Here is a 10,297-nt window from a genome sequence, read left to right as displayed (position 1 = left end):
TGTCGAGTAGGTCTAGTTGTTGCTGTAATCCCTGTTCTGTGGGAGACAGCAGAACCAGGTCGTCCGCATAGAACAGGGACTTCACTTCTCCATCCAGGAGACGGAGACCTGGTGACTCGCTTTGCTCCAGCATGTCTGCTAATTCATTTATGTATATGTTGAACAGGGTCGGGCTCAAATTGCAGCCCTGCCGGACGCCTCTTCTCTGGGTGAAGAAATCGGTGCGTTTGTCTCCAATTTTGACCCCGCATTTGTTTTTCAGATACATTGATTTAATAAGGTCATAGACTTTGCCCCCTATTCCACACTGAAGAAGTTTATAATAGAGCCCTTCGTGCCATATAGAGTCAAAGGCTTTCTTGAAGTCGATGAAACAGGCGAATATTTTCCCATTTTTTGTTTGGTGTTTATGTTTTTCAATGAGGGTGTGAAGGGTATAGATATGGTCGGCGGTGCGGTGTTTTGGAAGAAAGCCTATTTGGTTTTTTCTGAGGATATTATGTTTGTTAAGAAAATCAAGTAATCTACTATTTAGAATACTGCAGAATAACTTCCCTAGACAACTGTTGACACAGATGCCGCGGTAGTTATTTGGGTCTGATTTGTTTCCACTTTTATATATGGGGGAGATTAGTCCTTGGCACCAGATATCGGGAAAACAGCCTGAGCGTAATATGATGTTGAATAGTTTGAGTATCGCACCCTGCATCTCCATATTGCTGAACTTTAGCATTTCATTTTTGATGTTGTCTGGGCCACAGGCTTTCTTTAGGTGGAGAGATTTTGTTTTTGTGGCCAGTTCTTTCCATGTGATTGGGGAGTCTAGAGGGTTTTGGTTGTCTTTAATTGTTGCTTCTAATGTGTGGAGTTTTTCTGTGACCTGATGTTGTTTTGTTTTTTGGGATGTCTTTGTAGAGGTTTTCAAAATGTGTTCTCCAGATGTCACCATCTTGGATTGGTAATGCTTGCAATTGTGTTGTACTCAGGTTATTCCACATTTCCCAGAATTGTTTTGGATTGGTGGAGTTTTCAATTTCTTCGAGTATTTTGTGGGTATAGTTTTGTGTTTTGTTCCTAATGGTGTGTTTATATCTTTTGAGGGTTTCATTGTATCTAGTACGTAGGTCCGGATTGTTTGGTTGCCGATGCTTTTGGTTTGATATTTTTCTCAGGTCTTTTCTGGCATTTTTGCATTCGTGGTCAAACCATTTCATATTTTTATTTTGTCTTTTGTGATGCTTCCTCTTCTGTTTCACGAGGTCGGCTTTTACAGCTGCCTCATGGAAGATCATATTTATATCCTCTATGGCCGTGTTTACACCATCTCTGGTGATCTCATATAGATTTTCTTTAAATTTTGAAATTTTACTTGTGAGATCAGGTGAATTTAGTGCTGTGATGAATTTATCTCCACTGTCTGGGGCCCATCTGTATGTCTGGTTTATTTTATGTAGCGTACTGTGTTCCTTTTTTGTGTCTGTATTTTGGGCAGAAAGTTTAAGGTACACATTTATTTGGTTATGGTCTGAGAGGGGGGATTGTTGCCTGACAGTGAATGCGTTGATATCGCAGGGGTCCAGGTCAGTGATTGTATAGTCCACCACACTAGACCCAAGAGTTGAGGAGTATGTGAGTCTCCCTTGGGAGTCCCCTCTGAACCTACCATTAACTATGTACAGGCCTAAGGCTCGGCAGAGTTGCACTACCTCCCTACCGCTTTTGTTTATTTCACGATCAAGGTTGTTCCGATTTGCGATGGCTGGTGTGACATCTAAAGGGGTCTGGCCAAACACATGGTTGTTTCCCTGTGGGTCTATGAAGTCAGGTTCACAACCGGTCCTTGCATTTAGGTCCCCACATATTATCACCTTTCCTTGGGCCTGGAAATGGCTGATTTCCATGTGGAGAGTATCAAATAACTCCTCTTCGAAATATGGCGAATCTATTGGAGGTATGTAGATCGCACATAAGTAAACATCTTTTTTTGCTATTCCTATATTTTTATCTAGTTTTAGCCATACATGTGATTTCCCCTGTTTTACCGGTGAGATGTGTTTGTCCAGTTCTCCCTTATACCACACCAATATTCCCCCGGAGGTTCTGCCCTTGCGTGTTTTAGTGTTCTTTACTGAGGGCACAATGATTTCATGGTACATTGGAGGACAGTGGGTCGGCATGTCCTTTTGGCACCATGTTTCTGTTAACACAATTATATCAATGTCTTTTATAGCTTTTAGGAATTCAGGGTCTGTACTCTTCATCCCAAAAGTTGAGGAGCGGAGGCCCTGGATATTCCAGCAGCTTATGTGGAAAGAACGCATTTATATAGTTCAATAAAACGAAATAAAATGGACCTATTTTGTGGGATGAGTGTGGAAACACTATTTTCTATAATGCTAAGTGATGATTTAGTATAAATTTCATGAGGCATGCACATATATCTATCTAATAATAGTAATAATACTGATAAGATAACAATAATGATAATGATAAATAACAATATTAATAATTTCTCCGGCTTTCTATCAGGCTGTTCAGCATCGTCATGATCTTTCTCAGTTCTTGGTCTACAGTCTGTGGTCTAGAGGGGGGTCTTGGGTCAGGTATAAAAGCACGGTTCTGTTGTCGGTTTTGTAAAGGGGGGTGGGGGACATTGGTGGTCCTGTTTGGGCTCCCAATGGTAGGGGGGGTGGGAGGGCTGCGTCTTTTGGCAGTGTTTATGAGGTTTCTTGCGAAGACCCACATCCGCTGTTTGAGTAGATGTAACTCTCTCTCTGCTCCTGTCTCTCTCTCTGCTCCTGTCACTCTCTCTCTGCTCCTGTCTCTCTCTCTCTGCTCCTGTCTCTCTCTCTGCTCCTGTCTCTCTCTCTCTGCTCCTGTCTCTCTCTCTGCTCCTGTCTCTCTCTCTCTGCTCCTGTCTCTCTCTCTGCTCCTGTCTCTCTCTCTCTGCTCCTGTCTCTCTCTCTGCTCCTGTCTCTCTCTCTCTGCTCCTGTCTCTCTCTCTGCTCCTGTCTCTCTCTCTCTGCTCCTGTCTCTCTCTCTGCTCCTGTCTCTCTCTCTCTGCTCCTGTCTCTCTCTCTCTGCTCCTGTCTCTCTCTCTCTGTTCCTGTCTCTCTCTCTCTGCTCCTGTCTCTCTCTCTGCTCCTGTCTCTCTCTCTGCTCCTGTCTCTCTCTCTCTGCTCCTGTCTCTCTCTCTCTGCTGCTGTCTCTCTCTCTGCTCCTGTCTCTCTCTCTCTGCTCCTGTCACTCTCTCTCTGCTCCTGTCTCTCTCTCTCTGTCCTGTCTCTCTCTCTGCTCCTGTCTCTCTCTCTGCTCCTGTCTCTCTCTCTCTGCTCCTGTCTCTCTCTCTCTGCTCCTGTCTCTCTCTCTGCTCCTGTCACTCTCTCTCTGCTCCTGTCTCTCTCTCTCTGTCCTGCCTCTCTCTCTGCTCCTGTCTCTCTCTCTCTGCTCCTGTCTCTCTCTCTGCTCCTGTCTCTCTCTCTGCTCCTGTCTCTCTCTCTCTGTCCTGTCTCTCTCTCTGCTCCTCTCTCTCTCTGCTCCTGTCTCTCTCTCTCTGCTGCTGTCTCTCTCTCTGCTCCTGTCTCTCTCTCTCTGCTCCTGTCTCTCTCTCTCTGCTCCTGTCTCTCTCTCTGCTCCTGTCTCTCTCTCTCTGCTCCTGTCTCTCTCTCTCTGCTCCTGTCTCTCTCTCTCTGTCCTGTCTCTCTCTCTGCTCCTGTCTCTCTCTCTGCTCCTGTCTCTCTCTCTGCTCCTGTCTCTCTCTCTGCTCCTGTCTCTCTCTCTGCTCCTGTCTCTCTCTCTGTCCTGTCTCTCTCTCTGCTCCTGTCTCTCTCTCTGCTCCTGTCTCTCTCTCTCTGCTCCTGTCTCTCTCTCTCTGCTCCTGTCTCTCTCTCTGCTCCTGTCACTCTCTCTCTGCTCCTGTCTCTCTCTCTCTGTCCTGTCTCTCTCTCTGCTCCTGTCTCTCTCTCTCTGCTCCTGTCTCTCTCTCTGCTCCTGTCTCTCTCTCTGCTCCTGTCTCTCTCTCTCTGTCCTGTCTCTCTCTCTGCTCCTCTCTCTCTCTGCTCCTGTCTCTCTCTCTCTGCTGCTGTCTCTCTCTCTGCTCCTGTCTCTCTCTCTCTGCTCCTGTCTCTCTCTCTCTGCTCCTGTCTCTCTCTCTGCTCCTGTCTCTCTCTCTCTGCTCCTGTCTCTCTCTCTCTGCTCCTGTCTCTCTCTCTCTGTCCTGTCTCTCTCTCTGCTCCTGTCTCTCTCTCTGCTCCTGTCTCTCTCTCTGCTCCTGTCTCTCTCTCTGCTCCTGTCTCTCTCTCTGTCCTGTCTCTCTCTCTGCTCCTGTCTCTCTCTCTGTTCCTGTCTCTCTCTCTGCTCCTGTCTCTCCCTCTCTGCTCCTGTCTCTCTCTCTGCTCCTGTCTCTCTCTCTGCTCCTGTCTCTCTCTCTCTGCTCCTGTCTCTCTCTCTCCGCTCCTGTCTCTCTCTCTCTCTGCTCCTGTCTCTCTCTCTCTGCTCCTGTCTCTCTCTCTGCTCCTGTCTCTCTCTCTCTGCTCCTGTCTCTCTCTCTGCTCCTGTCTCTCTCTCTGCTCCTGTCTCTCTCTCTCTGCTCCTGTCTCTCTCTCTGCTCCTGTCTCTCTCTCTCTGCTCCTGTCTCTCTCTCTGCTCCTGTCTCTCTCTCTCTGCTCCTGTCTCTCTCTCTCTGCTCCTGTCTCTCTCTCTCTGCTCCTGTCTCTCTCTCTCTGTTCCTGTCTCTCTCTCTGCTCCTGTCTCTCTCTCTGCTCCTGTCTCTCTCTCTCTGCTCCTGTCTCTCTCTGCTCATGTCTCTCTCTCTCTGCTCCTGTCTCTCTCTCTGCTCCTGTCTCTCTCTCTCTGCTCCTGTCTCTCTCTCTGCTCCTGTCTCTCTCTCTCTGCTGCTGTCTCTCTCTCTGCTCCTGTCTCTCTCTCTGCTCCTGTCTCTCTCTCTCTGCCCCTGTCTCTCTCTCTGCTCCTGTCTCTCTCTCTGCTCCTGTCTCTCTCTCTGCTCCTGTCTCTCTCTCTCTGCTCCTGTCTCTCTCTCTGCTCCTGTCTCTCTCTCTCTGCTCCTGTCTCTCTCTCTGCTCCTGTCTCTCTCTCTGCTCCTGTCTCTCTCTCTGCTCCTGTCTCTCTCTCTCTGCTCCTGTCTCTCTCTCTCTGCTTCTGTCTCTCTCTCTGCTCCTGTCTCTCTCTCTCTGCTCCTGTCTCTCTCTCTGCTCCTGTCTCTCTCTCTCTGCTCCTGTCTCTCTCTCTGCTCCTGTCTCTGTCTCTCTGCTCCTGTCTCTCTCTCTCTGCTCCTGTCTCTCTCTCTCTGCTCCTGTCTCTCTCTCTCTGCTCCTGTCTCTCTCTCTCTCTCTGCTGCTGTCTCTCTCTCTGCTCCTGTCTCTCTCTCTGCTCCTGTCTCTCTCTCTGCTCCTGTCTCTCTCTCTGCTCCTGTCTCTCTCTCTCTCTCTGCTCCTGTCTCTCTCTCTGCTCCTGTCTCTCTCTCTCTCTCTGCTCCTCTCTCTCTCTCTGCTCCTGTCTCTCTCTCTGCTCCTGTCTCTCTCTCTCTGCTCCTGTCTCTCTCTCTGTCCTGCTGTATCTCTCTCTCTCTCTCTCTCTGTCTCTGTGTGTGGGTCTTTTTTTCACTGTTCTGCTCTTTTAGTTTTTTTCCCCATTCTGTTTCTCGCTCACTGCCCCTGCTCACCCGTTCTTGTGTTCAGCTTTCCTCCCCCAGATACTGCCTGCACTTTTAGTACAAGCTCAAATAAATTTCAAGTTCCGTTGGTAAGGGCAGTGAATAACTGGGCAGGACATCCCAGGTCTGATCGCTCCTCTGACATTGAGCTGATCTAAATCAGGCCAGCAGTTCTGCTGTGCCCAAATTGGCTGCCGTGTTTCGTACATTACAACAGTGACTACGCTTCAAAAATACTGCATAGCTGTAAAACGCATTGTGAAGTCGTGAGGATGTGAAAGGGGCTATATAAATGCAATTTAATCTTTGTTTCTGAGAGTCCAGTTAAACAGAGTCTAGCGCAGTCCAGAGTTCCTTTGGGCCTCAGTAAAGCAGGTTACTGAAGGTTAAAAATGTTTGAATTAAGCCAGAACACACACACACACACGCACATGCACATGCACACACACACGCACGCACACACACGTGCACACACACGCACACACACACGTGCACACACACGCACACACCCACACACACGTGCACGCACACACACACACACGTGCACACGCATGCACACACACACACGCGCGCACACACCCACACACACGTGCACGCACACACACACGTGCACACACACGTACACACACACACACGAGCACACACCCACACACACACGTGCACACACACCCACACACACACGTGCACACACCCACACACACACCCACATAAACACACACGCGCGCACACACACACGCGCACAAACGCGCACACACACGTGCACACACCCACATACACACACGCGCACACACCCACGCACTCACACGCGCACACATGCACACGCACGCGCACACATGCACACGCACACATACACATACATACATACACAAACACGTACACACGCGCACACACCCACACACACACGTACACATACACACATACACAATCGCACACACCCACACACACACACGTACACATACACACGCACGCGCACGCGCACGCACATGCACACATGTACATATACATACACACACACACAAGCACTCACAAACACACGCACACATATACACTTTCACACACACAGACACACACATGTAGCTCCCTCTATCTCTCCCAGCCCCGGCTGTTCATAGCGACATTGCAAAGTGAACAGGTGGGCTGAATGGGCTGATTTTTGCTGTCAAGAGGCCTGACGTCTGCATTCTATGGCTAGCAGCAGACTCATAGGCCTATAAATTACCAACACCCCCCTGCATGGATAGGAAGGGAAGATGGGAATAAATCACCGTTCAGTGTAGCAGGAGAATAGTAACCCAATCATGGGAATAGGAGGAGGCCATTTAGCCCCTCGACCCTGTTCCGCCATCATTGCTGATCTGTCTCTCAGCTCCATATCCATTGATACTCTTACCCAACGAAAATCTCTCGATCTCATTCCTAAAAGCTTCAATTATCCACCAGCATCCACAGCTGCTTTCACTCCTGAATGGCCTAGTTCTAATTTTAAGATTAATCCAAGTACCCCGCCTCCCCCTCCCCCACCCCCGGAAAGATAGGATAGACTCCCCAGCCTCAATAACTGCATCGCAGGGCCCCCCCGACCCTGGACTGTAACCCTGCGCTACCATCATACATACCTGTCAGCTGGTTAGGAGTCTCGCTGCACATCGATGCAACAACTGTGGAAAAAGAACAACAACAATGTGCATTTATATAGCGCCATTAACGTAGTAAAATGTTCCAAGGCGCTTCACAGGAGCGTTAGCAAACAGAATTTGACACATAGAATAATAGAATGGTTACAGCACAGAAGGAGGCCATTCGGCCCGTCGAGCCTGTGCCGGCTCTCTACAAGAGCACTTCAGCTAGTCCCACTCCCCTGCCCTTTCCCCGTAGCCCTGCAAATGTTTTTCCTTCAGGTACTTATCCAATTCCCTTTTGAAAGCCACGATTGAATCTGCCTCCACCACCCTTTCAGGCAGTGCATTCCAGATCCTAACCACTCGCTGCGTAAAAAAGTTTTTCCTCATGTCGCCTTTGGTTCTTCTGCCAATTACCTTAAATCTGTGTCCTCTGGTTCTCGACCCTTCCGCCAATGGGAACAGTTTCTCTCTATCTACTCTGTCCAGAACCCTCATGATTTTGAACACCTCTATCAAATCTCCTCTCAACCTTCTCTGCTCCGAGCAGAACAACCCCAGCTTCTCCAGTCTATCCACGTAACTGAAGTCCCTCATCCCTGGAGCCATTCTTGTGAATCTTTTCTGCACCCTCTCTAAGGCCTTCACATCCTTCCTAAAGTGCGGTGCCCAGAATTGGACACAATACTCCAGTTGAGGCTGAACCAGTGTTTTATACAGGTTCATCATAACTTCCTTGCTTTTGTACTCTCTGCCTCTATTTATGAAGCCCAGGATCCCGTAAGCTTTTTTAACCGCTTTCTCATCCTGCCACCTTCAATGATTTGTGCACATATACCCCCAGGTCTATCTTCGTGCCCCCCCCCCCATTTTAGAATTGTACCCTTTACTTTTTATTGCCTCTCCTCGTTCTTCCTACCAAAATGTATCACTTCGCACTTTTCTGCATTAAATTTCATCTGCCACGTGTCCGCCCATTCCACCAGCCTGTCTATGTCCTCTTGAAGTCTATCACTATCCTCCTCACTGTTCACTATACTTCCTAGTTTTGTGTCATCTGCAAATTTTGAAATTGTGCCCTGTACACCTATGTCCAAGTCATTATATATGGCCCAGAACTTCGGGTCTCCACGGGCGAGTACGCACAGGGTACTCACCCGTAGGCCCAATGGAAGTGTCGGTTTCCTGCATGCACTGCGCATGCGCGGGAAACCGGCACTTCCGTTCCCCTGAACGAAGGGGTTCAGAGATCGAACGCGTGCACGGGAGAGGCTGCGCGTGGGCATCGAACTTAGGTTTTTTCTGCAGGTTTTCCCGGGAGGGTAAGTCTCCAGAATTTACACATTTAAAAAGCAGTCGTAAGGCCTGCTTTTTACAAGGTAAGTGGTGAATTAAGTAAAATTAAAACATTTTTTCCACAAGTTTATTATTTTTAAATACTTTAAAGAAAGGTAAGTTTATTTTTAGCCCCGTTAGAAAATTAAATTATTTTTTTCAAAAATTTAAATTATTGTTTAAAATAGTTATTTCATGTAATTTATAGTTTATTTAAAAAATGTTATTTAAAAAGAAAATTATTTGAAGATTTAGTGATGTTTTGGGGCCCGTAGTATTTATAAGTTTTGACAGCTCTTCCTGTCAAACTTATGAATGGAGCATTCCTTGCTCCGATTGGCTCCCCATGGCCCACGTGATCCCAGGGGACGCTTCGAACTAACTGCGCCCCTGGGATACGCAAGCACTGCGCGCCGGCAGTTGGAGCAGGCCCAGGATCGGAATTCCACGGGGGCCCACAGCTCAACGGCCGGCGTGCTAGGTAAGTGCAGGTTGGGGGCTTGCACCCACGGGAAGCTCCCAACCCGAATTTCTGGGCCATTATATATCATGAAAAGCAGTGGTCCTAGAACCGACCCCTGGGGAACACCACTGTGCACCTTCCTCCAGTCCGAAAAACAACCGTTTACCATTACTCTCTGTTTCCTGTCACTTAGCCAATTCCGTATCCATTCTGCCACTGTCCCTTTTATTCCATGGGCTTCAACTTTGCTGGCAAGCCTATTAGGTGGCACTTTATCAAACGCCTTTTGGAAATCCATGTACACTATGACAACTGCATTGTCATCAACAACCCTTTCTGTTACCTCATCAAAAAACTCAATCAAATTAGTTAAACACGATTTGCCTTTAACAAATCCATGCTGGCTTTCCTTAATCAATCCACACTTGTCCAAGTGACTGTTAATTTTGGATTATCGTTTCTAAAAGCTTCCCCACCACTGAGGTTATGCTGACTGGCCTGTAGTTGCTGGGTTTATCCTTACACCCTTTTTTGAACAAGGGTGTCACATTTGCAATTCTCCAGTGCTTTGGCACCACCCCTGTATCTAAGGAGGATTGGAAGATTATGGCCAGTACCTCCGCAAGTCCCACCTTTACTTCCCTCAGCATCCTAGGATGCATCCCATCCGGTCCTGGTGACTTATCTACTTTAAGTACAGCCAGCCTTTCTAGTACCTCCTCTTTATCAATTTTTATCCCATCCAGTATCTCAACTACCTCCTCTTTCACTATGGCTTTGGCAGCATCTTCTTCCTTGGTAAAGACAGATGCAAAGTACTCATTTAGTACCTCAGCCATGCCATCTGCCTCCATGCGTAGGTCTCCATTTTGGTCCCTAATCAGCCCCACCCCTCCTCTTACTACCCATTTACTATTTATATGCTTATAGAAGACTTTTAGATTTCCTTTTATGTTAACTGCCAGTCTTTTCACATACTCTCTCTTTGCCCCATTTATTTCCTTTTTCACTTCCCCTCTGAACTTTCTATATTCAGCCTGGTTCTCACTTGTATTCTCAACCTGACATCTGTCATATGCCCCCTTTTTCTGCTTCATCTTACTCTCTATCTCATCCAGGGAGCTCTGACTTTGGTTGCCCTATCTTTCCCCCTCATCGAAATGTGCCTGGACTGTACCCGAACCATCTCCTCTTTAAAGGCAGCCCATT

Source organism: Somniosus microcephalus, chromosome 24 (assembly GCF_052327205.1).
Source record: "Somniosus microcephalus isolate GS21.2 chromosome 24, FLI_Smic_1.0, whole genome shotgun sequence".
Classification (NCBI taxonomy): domain Eukaryota; kingdom Metazoa; phylum Chordata; class Chondrichthyes; order Squaliformes; family Somniosidae; genus Somniosus; species Somniosus microcephalus.
This window is presented reverse-complemented; position numbering follows the sequence as displayed.